Below are 13,917 nucleotides of genomic sequence, written 5' to 3' on the forward strand. Positions count from 1 at the left end.
TGCTGTTAATTCAAATTCAACCTGCCTCCAGGCGGTATGGAGTTTCTTTAAAACCACTAAGTATTTCCCATTAGTGTATGTAGGCCTATAAATTTTTTGTATTTATGCGACACTGCTTTCTCTTTGATTTAATTTTCGAAGGAGAAGAAGATAGAATGTATCAGAGACTTTCTGAATATCTTAATGAAGTATAATGATATCTATCATCGGATATATTTTTGTTTTCACTGAAGAATGGTCACGATCATTCTATAATAATGCCCAGCGTCCAAAACTGCGCAGAGCATTGCGAGCTGCCGTCACTGTACGGGCAGAATTCGAAACTGATTGAGTATCACTTTTTGTTCTGTCTGAACTTTTCATAAAATATTGCTTTTCCGGAAAGGTGATGGCAACGACGTGTAATGTCGTTCTTTGCCAACGCCTATAATTTATTGATGATTGTAACTATATAACCACCCAGGTTATTTTGTTTTGTAGTAGAGTAGAAAAACATCCAATAAAAATTATGTCAAAATACATGTAAAATTTGTCTAATGGTGCAGAAATTGTCGCCAAAGCTCCGTGGATCTCATCCTTTGTCTCTTGTTTATGCGGCTCCCGTCCTCTCTCCATTCTAATTCCACTCTTTCTGTCTGTCTATACACTTATAACAGAACTTTTTTGATTCGTTTACACCTGGAACGACTGTGTTTGAATTGATGGATCGCTGAATAGTCCACTTCTCCGACGTCGGCCAAAAGCTTTCTTTTCTTTTTACTATAGGTTTATTATGCTCTGGTGAATCTAGAATTGAGTCGACCGTCCCTTTTTTCCCCTTTTTCTTTTGAAATGGGGTAGTTTGTCGAAGGACCTTTCCTCGCGTGTTGTCCACACCTTTTTCTCTACTTCATCCCAACGATACAATCAAACCGTCATTATGATTATGTGGTATTTTTCTATGGTCTCTTCTTTTTCGGAACCAGACCATTTCGCCTCACTGTACTATACACGCTTAAACATACAAGGGGTAGGGCAAACGTTTGTCAACTTATAGTGGGTAATTTTCGCGGTGCAATGCTATATGTGGGCAGCTTGTTTGACCACCATGCAGGGTCAGATGATGATGATGATGAAACAGCATTTATAGAGCGCCATTTATCTGTAGAAACATTCAAGTGTGCGATATCGACCTGTAAACCACACTCTTCGTTCAGAGCTATCACACTGGTATATGATTATCAACTCTGACAAATTGGTTTGACTTCGATTCTATCTGTGATTTCAAGATGAAGCAAATCCACAGTACTATAGTATACTCATATATACACACGCACACACACACACACACACACACAGTACACATGCGCTATAAATCAGGGAGGTGGGAAGACCTCCCTGCTATAATCCATCCTCGACTGGATGTGTCCAAAAAAAACAAAACAACAACACCAAAAAGCAAAAAAAGATCAAACAACAGCAACAACTTTACAAGTCTGATTCAGGAGAGTTGCCTCCTGGACTGTGGTGTGATTATAGATCAAGGAGTATAAGCAGAAATTATTATGTTGTTAGCTCGGATAGAAGGGATCCTATACTAAGGTTAAGTGTTCTATCAATCATGCGGTCTTTAGTCGGATTTCGTTATGCAATCTGGATTTGCGCTGATGAGCATCATTGATTTTTAGGTAAACTGACTATTTTTTCAGGGTTGAGATTTCATTTTTCTTTATTTTCCTTCCGTAAAAGGGAGCAACAAAAATCACGTTGTGATATTTCTCTCTAGATACATCCATGCTCTCTCTCTCTCTCTCTCTCTCTCTCTCTCTTAGAAAAAAAAAGAACAACAATGATTTTAGGCATTGCACTGTAAAATGCATGGTTGCAGCCAGACTTCCCTGTTCACTTCATTGCACAAAGGCAGCACGAGCTCTTATTTCGATTTCGTCTCCTAAGGGGGGGAGAGAGAGAGAGGGGGGGGGGGGGCGGAGAATTAGTTCCACAATGCTTATACAGGGACGATTCCTGGGCTTGATGACAATACGTGGATAATGAATAAGCTTTTTAAAGAGCATCCCGCAAACATCAAGACACAACTACTAAACAGAGCTCTTGTCCTGAGCCATGCTTTGGATAAACTGAAAGATAATAGTACGCTCTCTTTGTGGTGACATCAGGGAAAGTGTTTTTGTTCTCTATATCTTTATTAACACTTTCGACGTCAGTGGCCGAGTTGCCGTTGCTATTAAAGGCAAGAGAAGTTTGAACGAGGGCGGACTTTCAGTTGAAGGGCACCTTCTTTATGAGATGGCGCAGCGTTCGCTTTTGACGATAATCAACAAGACGATTATGTACATTGAAGAGGGTATAAAGATGGATATTTTGGACTAAAACGCCGGGACAACCATTGAAAAGTTACCAGTGGATGAAGATTGGGAAGGTTTTTGTCTACTTTCACACGACAGAATATACGTATATTGTTTCCTTATACATGCATTATCTAGGTTATAGGTTATAGGCCTATACACAAACATCACAGTGTAATCAGAACAACTTTCCAAGCTGCATAATTATGCCATTCATTTTCTATAGGTGCGCATTGTTTCCTTTTGACGTTCACGTTCCATACTTCATGTCATGCGTGTTATAAGGTCTGCGTCGGGAGTCGAGGTGCGACGGGCATTGAGGAGATTCCAAGGGAAGAAAAAAGAAAGAAAGAAAAGACAGCAATAACAACAACCGACGGACTTATTTTTATCTTAGAAATAGGCTGTAAACATCATTATTCAGTAATGAACACTCGCTGAACCCCATTACACAACCGCAATATTTAGACACAAACACCGGATAGTTTACGGAAAATCGTGACACGTCCAAAGTGTTTGCTTAATAATTGCCTTTTATTTCTATATCTTACTATCTTGTCAGAATGTATACACCCTTTTTAAGATTAGAAGCGGAATTTAACATTTAATGAGATGTTTCAATGTCAGAATGACTCTGACGCGAATTTCTCGATAGATGCATTATTTTGTATCCCGGGTTTGTATCCGCTACTGTACAGAGGATCCGTAATTGAGCTACCTATTAAGAAACTTAATCAAGGTGTTTATGAAGAAAGAATTGCCATTACATTGCAATATCAGGACTGACGACTGATTATAATCAATTATCTAATTCAACCAAAAGCGATAATACTATTGGTAAGGTGCAAGCCTTCTTCAAACAAAAGAGAACATCACTAGAAGTATTACGTAAAATGACAGGCAAATCTTTGTTTTGAAGTAAGAATCTCTTGTCTTGAAGTTGGTTGAACCAGAGGTCAACCAGAAAATTAGATCGCAATGTGAATACACGCAGCTGTGTTTTTGCCACCCCTATGGGTTCACATTAATAGAGGAAAACGACGAATCATTAAAATACAATACTCAGATGCTTTTTTTTTTCTCTCCGTCATGAAGATCTATCCAACAACCACTCAGATACATTCATTTCGATTGTTTGTTTGTTTGGTTTTTTTTTTCAAATTTTAAATATACGTGTGGCAGATGAATTAGATGAATGGGACTCTAATTCTAAGCCAACTTCTGAGGTGGTCAGTCTATTCGTATACTCTTTATTCCTTTATTCATTATAGAGGCACGCCCAGACACAGCTTAATCAGCTCTACTTGTGCTCCAGCGCCAGCTTGCGAAGGACCTCAGCAACGCGTTCAACAACGCGTTGTCTCAGCTCTCGCTCATCGTTTTCCGGATCACCTTGGTCGTCATCGTCGTCATCGTCCGCTTCCTCCTCTTGGTCATTTTGGTCTTGGACGACATTGGCAGGCGGCTCGTCGTCTGTTACCTCGGTGTCGTCCTCGTCGTCGTTGGCCTCATTAGTGGCGGCTGGCGGGAAGACATTTTTAGAAATGCACATCTTGTAAAGGATGGCGAGAAGAGCTTCGCGTTTGTCGAGAATTTCGTCGTCCGAGTCGTCCGGGGGTGGCACAGATTGAATGCTGAAGAGGGTTGCACAAAAAGCGGTCATGTCTACCTCAGGGAGCGTTGTAGTGGGTTCTGGAGGGAGCGTAGTTGGAGCGGGCGCGGGTGTGGTCTCCGGATCGTTCACGTTCTCCGCTTCTTCTCGCAAGGCCATTAGCTCCTTCACCAAAAAGGCCATCCTACGGACGAACTGCTTCTCATCCTGAGACGGAGATCAATGGTGGAAAAAAGTGAAAAAAAAATAGCACGTATCACCTACAATGTATGCACAAAACTCATGGGCGTGCAGAGAGATGAACACAAACAGAATCAGATTTCATTTCATTTGTTAAAGATGGGAAGGCAATGAGACAGATAAGAGTGCCAGGAAAACTCTTGAACGTTTATAGTCAGGACTTGCATTTTCCGTGTTCCCATACAATAAGCTGAAGCAGCCTAGAGCTATCATGGCTCATAAGAGAATAATATGCATGGCACTGCGTCTGACGCACTCATTTTTTTTTAGGCCTGTTTATACGTTGTTAATAACGTGATTACCACTCCCGTTATAACGAATATGGTTATAATGAAATTCCGGTTACAACGAAATGAAAATAATTCATGCTGCAACATTTTTGGCTCTATATATTTTTAGTATTCATTTGTTCCGTTATACCGAAATTTCGATAAATGAAAGAAAACTGCCCGTCCCGAGGACTTCTTTATAACGGGAGTCCACTGTATTCCTCATGCACAAGGAAACTGCTCAAGATGCTTTGTGGAGGGACATGGTGGTCCTACATGGATTGTCTATAAAAGACAGAATTTAACTCTTAGGACCTACAAGAACACTGGTATGTGTCATCATCATGACATCTATACAAGATAAGAATAAAATCTAATGAGAAAAGCAACAAACAACCAATTTTACATTCTTAAGTGAGCAAGACTGCACGCTTGAAATAAGCCAATAAAGACGTCAATTCAATTCAATTTCGGTTATGTAAAAACACCAAATAAAAGTCCGAGGACTATAACCGTATTTGGTTAACATCAAACTTGACGACAAGATAAATAATTCAACTTTACAGTAGGGAGACAAAAAAAAAATAAAGATAAAACAAGCAAACGTTTTACACAACAACTGATTTAAATTGCCCCCCCCCCAAAAAAATGGCCACACTATAATTACATTATTATAAAAATATCAATATGCAAATGGGCTATTCCACGGTATGATGTGAGGACACAGACGCCAAAAATTCAAAATGATATTTGTTTCAAATACCATACATTTTCAGACAAAACTTGATTTGAAGTTTTAAGAACCATTATGTTTTTCAATAAAAGCGGCCATTTTGATTTTCAAAATGGCTGCCAAAATATGCCTATAACTCAATAGTAAGAAAGAGTGTATTGTCACATAACTTACTCTCTGTATATATCCACTTAACTAGTACTCTAAACAACAATGTTTTGTATGTATGCAGTTACCAGAGAAATCTTTTACCACATGATAGGAAAAAAAAGCTGGTTGCTTTAAAGAATTTGAGAAAAACTTTTTATTAGTTTGACAATGATGGATATAACATCAGTTACCAAAAACAAGGAATATTCAACTTTATTCATCAAAGAAAGTGAGCTGTATTCTGAGACCGTTTTATCTCTGTTGTAAGTCTGTTGTAACAAATCGGTATTCTGAACACCGTTTTATCTCTGTTGTAACTTCTGTTGTAACTTGTGTTGTAACTAGTGTTTTATCTTGCGCACTCTTTGCCTGCGCATACCATTGTCTTAGGGTATGCGCACGCGCGTAACAGTGGGCGCAAACCTGAACACCCATTAGATTACACGGTATTCTGAAAACTGTTTTATCTTCTGTTGTAAGTCATGCCCCGTGCAAATTTATGCTTCTGAGATAAAACAGGGTGGAGGGTGTTATAACTCCGTTGTAACTTTCGTTTTAACTTATGTTAGATAGTGAGATTATTCATCAACTCAATATTGTGGTATGCGAGTTCAAAATAAAAGAGATATACAAAAAATAAAAACAATGTATGTACAGAAAGGCAAATGATATAGCAGTTTGACAAAATGTAAACTCATTCCACGATACAAAATTTGGTAACAGTAACATTGCAAGTACACACGCGTAGCGTAATTATGCACATAGATAAAATCACAAACACATGAAAGGTTACCGGCACCGTCGGCACTAACTTGTTTTAAGCACTATTCATTTCAAAAATATCTTTCAAAATATTAAATATTTTTTAATATGATTTCACTATCTTCACCAATAAGAATTCATTATCAGTACCTTTGGGTGTTTCAAAATATTTATTGCTGGGGATGGCGCGAATCCTAAGAAAAGTATTAGAAGTCTAAGGTTCCATGATGGAACTTGACGTGATAATGATCTTCAAGAGATATCTTGTGAAGATAGTGACAACAACAACAACAACAACAATAATAATAATGATAATAATAACATGGCATTGCAAGGGCTTAACTTAATTTAGAAGCGTCTAGTTCCCCATAAACCATGAAATTTGGGTTCCCTAGTCTTATGAACGCCAGATATCTTATTTTTCAAACAAAATTTCAAACAAAAAGACTCAATCTGAGATAGCTTTGCGAATCCCCTACTGCACCAACTATACGTCAAAGCCGGTAAGAAGGCATAATGATCAAGCTTCTGTTGTAACTTTATCTTATCTCTGGCTCTCTTTACCTGCGCATACCATTGTCCTATTTGTGCGCACGCTAGAGAATGAGCGCTTCTTAAAACGCGCAGAGTTAAGCACGGCGCATTTGCCCAAGGGAGCAATCTTATTGGTTGAAATGTCTTAGATGCTATATCTAACAATATTTCTTATTGGATATGATTATTGATATGGGCGTGGTTATCATGACTTACAACACCGTTAAAACAGTTTTCAGAATACCGATTTACAACTGTTTTAGCGGTGTTATAACTCACAGACTTACAACACAAGTTACAACACAAGTTACAACAGAGATAAAACGGTGTTCAGAATACCACCCCTGTATGATGTAACTTGGGATTTCTAATGTATGCCCATATGCCTTCCTGTCAATACCAGAAATAAGTATACTTGACATACTAGAGAATCAAAATGAACACTTCAAAATGTGTAATGTCAGTTACCGAAACGTCATATACCAGTATGTAACGTCAGTTACCTTGACAGTGGTATACAACTGAGGCAAATTTTGTGACTTTAGGCCTTTTCAATACATCTGACAAATCAAAAGTTATCAACAAAGACCAGCAATCCCTTTGATAGGGAATGATGTCATCACCATGGTATGTCCACGGATACATATTTTTGTTTGTTTTATTCATTTATTTTTAAATAATTGATTAATTTATCATAGTTATCATTTTTTCTTGGCTAGTGAGCTCGTGATTTTCGGTTCGGCACAAGTTTAAGGTTAAATCATCGGGAAGTTTAGGTTTACCACATGCAATGATACACTCAAATTACTATACAGTATATTCACAGTCCTACGGGATGATAAAGCTACCAAAGTTTGTAGGCCTAATTAATGATGTGGTTGCATGGTAACCACCTTTTTCTATTTAAAAGCTTGTGTACAACTGTATACCAATAGTTTTTACAAAATAATCTTTACTAATGATTGCTTTTGCTAGCATTTTTCTTTCTTTTTTCTGGAAGCTTAATGAGGTTTCTACCTCAAGGCAAATGCACAAACAGATATATTTCTTCGCTTGGTTTAGTTACACGCGTAACATGGCACATCTTGTATTATGGTACATACGGCATGTACTGTCATTACTGTTTGAAACTTAACACTGATGTTGGTCAACATTTAACTCTCATGTTGCTCAAAGTGAGAGGTGATTCTAGGGTAAAAAATGTTCAGATTTGTTGATTACTTTAATTCATTCATGCAGGGACATTTTTGTAATACATGATGATTATGAACAGGAAGATTTGTTTGTATTGATCTTAGAATTCTTTTGTGGCAAAGTCTTATTTCTTGGTATCTGGGATGTATTTCAAGCCTTGATATATACCAGTGAAAAGGAAAAGAAAAACAATTATATTACTTCAAGCAAGGAATAAACCAATAATGTCCTTTTGACCAAAAAAGCATAATGTTTCTTCTTCACAGAAAAATATTAAAAGTGTAACACTTTTGATTGAAATCAGTTGATGGTGGAGATCAAATTATTACTTGTGGCCCTAACAATGTCTTGAAGGAGAAGGAGTAAAATAAAGAAAAGAAGATATATCACAGTAGATTTCATACATACGCATATTTGTGAGTTAATATTTGTATGTGTCTTTTCCCCACGACCTGAAAGATTTTTTTTACACACACAGATATCTGTGTTTTGTGTAGTACTACAGGATATTATGGGTGGGGCACTCTAGATAGAAAGTTTCCTGTTCATTCAAAAGAAAAACTTAGTTATGTCAATATAATTTATACTTGGAACTGCTGAATCTAAATGACTCTGCGGATAATCATAACTCTTGAATAAACATTCAATCTTAAGACCTATGTCAAGAAATATCCTCTGGAGTTTACATTATTTTTGCTCAACTGTGCAAGGGAATAAGAGGGGGGGGGCTTACCCCTAAGGGCCCCATCACACCATTTGTGTCTTTAGATTTTGTTTTTATTTGCTGCTAAGTGAATGCCTGGGATTGTTACTATATAGTATACTGCAGCAGTATGATAACCTGCTAAACAAATTAGTTCTCTATAAACCCCATAGCAAAAGTATGTGTAACATCAGTTACGTAACGTCAGTTATTGACATGTTTACCTTTAAGTTTTCATATAAAACAAAGAAAATTGACTTATGTTTCATTTCATGTGTATTTGTAATTGATGAACCAAGGCATGATTCCATATCAAACAAATCACTCTGAAAGGCCAGAATTATAAAATATCACAAAACTATTCCCAATCATGATTTTGCCTGTGTAAACCCGATGGCAAATGTAAGCGTAACGTCAGTTACCGTCATGCCTTCACTGAAATTGGCATGGTGCTAAAAGGAAATATCTAAAGTGCACATTATTTTGCACACCTGTTCCTAGGGGGGGGGGGGCGGGGGGCGGGGGGAGGGGGGAGGGGTGGCGCAACCGGCGCACGCCCCCCTTTATTTTTCGTTAAAAACAAAAGAAATAAAAAGAAAAAATGAAATGAAACCCGGAAGTGGCACCAGAAATATAAGTTGCGCCCCCCCCCCCCCCTTTACAGAATTCCTGGCTCTGCCCTGTTAGCTGCAGATGTCGAAATTAGGACAAATAATACAAATATTTATCATGCACGACAAAAACAACTCACCGCTGTTTCTTGAACTGGTTTGGCGATGGCATGACCCACTACCACCGTCAGTAGAATCAGGGACAACTTCATCATCTTTGCTCCACTATTTCGTATAGCGACAGGAAAACCAATGCAAAAACACCCCAATGAAACAGGTATAGTTCAGAGCAGTCTATGAGGAGTGTCTCGACCTCTCTGAAGTGAGGAGTTAGTTATATACCTTTATAAGATCCTTCGGGAGATCAGAAGGCTATAGAGCAAGTATCATTACGGTTAAAGAGAGAGTGCCCAACCGTATCGCTGATAAATGGTTAGTGATAAACGAGAGCATTATATTCCTCAAGCCTGAGGAGCTTCGGGTTATGTGATGGCGGACCATGCAGCCACTGAGCCGTGTTTTGCATAATGGCGAGGTCAGTTTTGGTCAACATGTCTGTTTCGTGGTATTATAAGAGTTTTTCATTCGATTGAAATGTTCACAATCCCTGCAGAGAGTATATGACTGATCTTCTTATACATCTTGTTGGTCTCGCCCTGGTCTCGTCTGGCAGAGGTCTAAAAGGGAACGCATGAATGCAATCCATGGTCACAAGCTTCTGTGGTGTCTCTGTCTATTATGGCGAGTCTTTTAAGCATTTTGATAGCCGAAACTGCCCTGCACGAGAGATCATATAGAGGGTCATTTGAACAAATATGTACTCCCTCATGGTTGAGAAGCCCAATGTGAACAGATCTATCGGGGAGGAGTTCCCCTCGATCTGTAAGACCACCTCCCTGGTGTTCTGGGGAGTCAGCTCTTCTATCACGCTCTCTTTTCTACTCTCTGCCGTCACTGGTAGTAAAGCACGACTCTTCACAGAGCCAGCAGGTCCAACAAATCAGTAAAAGTAAATTGGTCACAAATCGAACATTATTCGACTGTCAGTGTCTATACTTAATTCATGATGGCACTTGGTATCAGAATGAAGTTCGTCAAACTAGGAGCTGAATTCACCTGCAGAGAAAGACGTAACGATATTTCATTTTCCCTTAGATTTCGTTCAATCATTGACGTATAAGATTTGTTCGAAAAGATTTATAGGCTTACAGTTAATCTTCATTCAGCACAACGACGTTGTCGAATTCTATAATTATTCGTCCCGAGTTGTATTTCAGGGTCATCGCATACAGACACAAAGAGCGTGACTTATTCCAGTCATAGGTCTTATAGCTGATTGATATGTCCTTTATTGTCGAGAACCTCATGCAAAATAAACTCCGAAAATGAAGGGCAAATCTACGTCTCCAAACGTGATAGATTCAGGTGAAATTGGTCTGCTATACTGTCAAACTTGTCTGCGAGCAGTGTAATAGTCTATTGTGTAGATTATAGGCCTGCTTGGTCTGAGAATGAGGACTGGTCAGTTAGTCCTTTCAGACACAAGGCAAAGAAAGAAAACAAAATAAAGACTGTATCCAAAATCATTCATTGAGCATTAGGTCGAAGAATAATACTTTGCCGCCATTTCTGGAAAGAAAGCCGAGTCTCCGCTGGGAAATTAGACGTAAGCTTGTGCGAAGCTGGGATGAAATTGTGGTTTCCTATATAAAGAGACCATTTTTATCTGTTTGTCCTGCTGGAAGTGAGAATTTGACAGTCATCAATTATGTCCAAGAAAAAAAAACAAATATGAACTGAAGTTTATGTTTAACAATGCTCTTCAGAATGTTTATGATACAGTCATGTTGTAAGGTGTTGTTTATTTTTCCACAAACTAGACGGATTTGGGCCTTTACCGGCATTACCAATAAGTGTTTCATGCTTTTAGTTTGTTTTATTGGGGGGGGGGGTGAAAGTCTCTACGTGCATGCACAACCTCAAGGGCTAGATGTGTTTTGCGTTTGCACAAAGGAAGGCGAGATCCAAGATCTCGTCTTCTCGACTTTTCGGGTCCGAAAAGGCAAGAAGAACACGTGACAGTTACATCTCGCATTCTCGTATCTCGCCTCATATCTCGTCGGACCCGAGATGTTGAAAAGACGAGATCACACAACTCGTCTTCTCTGCCGGGATGAACTCAAAGAGTACGAGATGACCTACGGAGTTGAGATGACGAAATATCATCTCGTCTGAAGTCTTGCCATCTCAGACCCATGTTTACAAGACACTGGAATTATTTCGTCTCCGCTGCAGTACTTCCAAAGCTTCTGTAAAGTTGTCAAGTGATCAATGATTAACGTGACGGTGTGAACAGCTTCTAGCTTCTGTTGGTGGACGTCGCCCGATGAATCGCGCCGAAAAATATTGAACAACTGTTGTACAATCTCTTCATCACATTGTTAACTTGACTGTCAGTTCATTGTGTCCTAAACTGACATTGCGTAACTGATAACGCTAAATCAAAAGTACCCTCCGGTATAAGCTGGTATACACGCACCGAGGGATCACAGTAATACGAATGCGTAATGCTTCTCACGCAAAACTGACTTTCAGATCGGCAAGTCCCAACAATGCAAGTGGTGCATTAGTGAATGTGATAGTCCTCGTCACTCATTTATTATGACACTGTCCACCACATGCATCTTGCTATCTGAAAAAACAAGAATGAAACCCGAATATTCTTGTAGATAGAGGGAATGCAACAATACAAGTAGAACACTTCAGCGTAGTTGAGGAAAATCGGTCGATCCGTTAAAAAGCAAGGGATATAATAGAATGTATCAAGTTAAGAGATTGCAAGTTTGAGCCAAATCATGAAGTCCACAGGAAAAAAGAAGTTCGTATCATCTCTGTCTGATTTAAACACGTAACATGATTCCTATGGTAACTGACCTTTTTTGCTTGCATTTGTAATTGATGGCATCCAGATGATACAATCTGTCAAGGTTTTTTGTTAACTTAGGTATAAACTGTGATTTTATGTGTTGCGCACCTATGTGCGTATGTGTCAGATATAATTTACTTTTTTCGTGTTTTTTTTTTTTTGGTTTCATCTCTCTCTCTCTCCTTTCTTTGCCATGTTTTTAAGCATTGTATATGAAAGTGCAATAGATACGTTAAATCTCAGTACAATATCACAAGTTCTGTCGCCCATTAATGGTAATGAAGAATTTATGGAGATTGATCAGTCTTTTTATTTACCTGATGAATTCAATGACAAGGTTTCCAAACACTCCCTGAGTTGTAATAATTTTTCTGTTTTGCATATTAATCGCCGAAGTATAACGAGAAACTTTGATGGTTTGAGTGCTTTATTGCAGTGTATGAATCTTTCTTTTTCTGTTTTAGGGGTCACTGAAACTTGGTTGAAGAATGACGCTCATATGTGTAATATTCAAGGCTATGATTTTGTATATAATAATAGAGTTGGTAAAAGAGGTGGCGGCGTGGGAATTTTTGTACGGGATGGGTGATTGTGAGTAATGAACACTGTGAAAGTTTATTCATTGAGATAGAAAATACTGTTAAAAAGAATGTCGTGTTGGGTGTTTTTTACAGGCCACCTAATCAATCTGTGTATTTTTTTTTATAGATGCAGTTTCTTCTGTTTTGAACATTGTAAATAGGGAAAATAAAATAATATATTTGGTTGGTGATTTTACGATAAATTTAATGAATGTTTTTTTTTTGTTCGTATGCTAATGACTTCGTGAATGTATGTGCAACATATTCTCTGTATCCACTTATTCATTATCTAACCCGTGTGACTCCAAAATCTGCAACTTTATTAGATAATATTTACAAACAATATTAGAAATGTATTTTGTGGACTTATTTTGGCTGATATTAGTGATCATTTTCCTGTATTCTGTGTTTCTTATGATGAAATTAAGGAATAGAGGTGTATTTCCTGGAAAAGACAAATAAATGAAATTAATATTGTACAGTTTTGCCTTAATTTGGAAAGTGTTGATTGGAACTTTAAGTCATTTGATCCTAATCGTTGTTATGATGAGTTTATAACGAAATTTGGATGTTTGTATCACAGATGTCTTCCTTTGTGTGAAATCAAAGTAAAATATAGAAGAAATAAATCATGGATTAATAAGAATTTGATAAAAATGATAAGAAAAAAATGGAGATTATATAAGAAATATATGAATAATCCTACTGAATATAGGAAAAAAAGTTTATAAAAATTTAGAAATAAAGTAACAAATGAATTAAAGAAAACAAAGCGTGGATATTATAAAGAGAAATTTGATGGTTATAAAGGAGATATAAAGTCACCTTGGAAAGTTATTAATGATGCCATAGGTGTGAAATCTAATAAACAAAATATTATGAAAATTGATATTGATGGTGCATCAATCACTAAAAAAGATTATATGGTTGAAAGATTTAATGATTATTGTGTTGATATTGGTTTTAATCTTACAATGTGCAATATTTAAATCATGATTATAGTTCACAATTGACAAGAAATGATAAAGCGGCATATTTTTCTCCAATAACATGTAAAAAAAATATTGATATTGTGAATGATTCAATAAGTGGAACCAGTGTAGGATATGATGATATAGCTGTTGATGTTGTGAAAAGAGTGATTCATGTAATCTGTTCTAGGAGCTCCTTTATGTTATATATCAATTCAGTGTGCATTTCCAATGGCGTATTTCCAGATCAACGGAAGATTGCAAAGGTAATTCCCGTTTTTAAAAG

This window comes from Diadema antillarum, unplaced genomic scaffold (assembly GCF_040938485.1).
Source record: "Diadema antillarum isolate AM-2024a unplaced genomic scaffold, OU_Dant_1.0 seq00000685_RagTag, whole genome shotgun sequence".
NCBI classification, from domain to species: Eukaryota; Metazoa; Echinodermata; class Echinoidea; order Diadematoida; family Diadematidae; genus Diadema; species Diadema antillarum.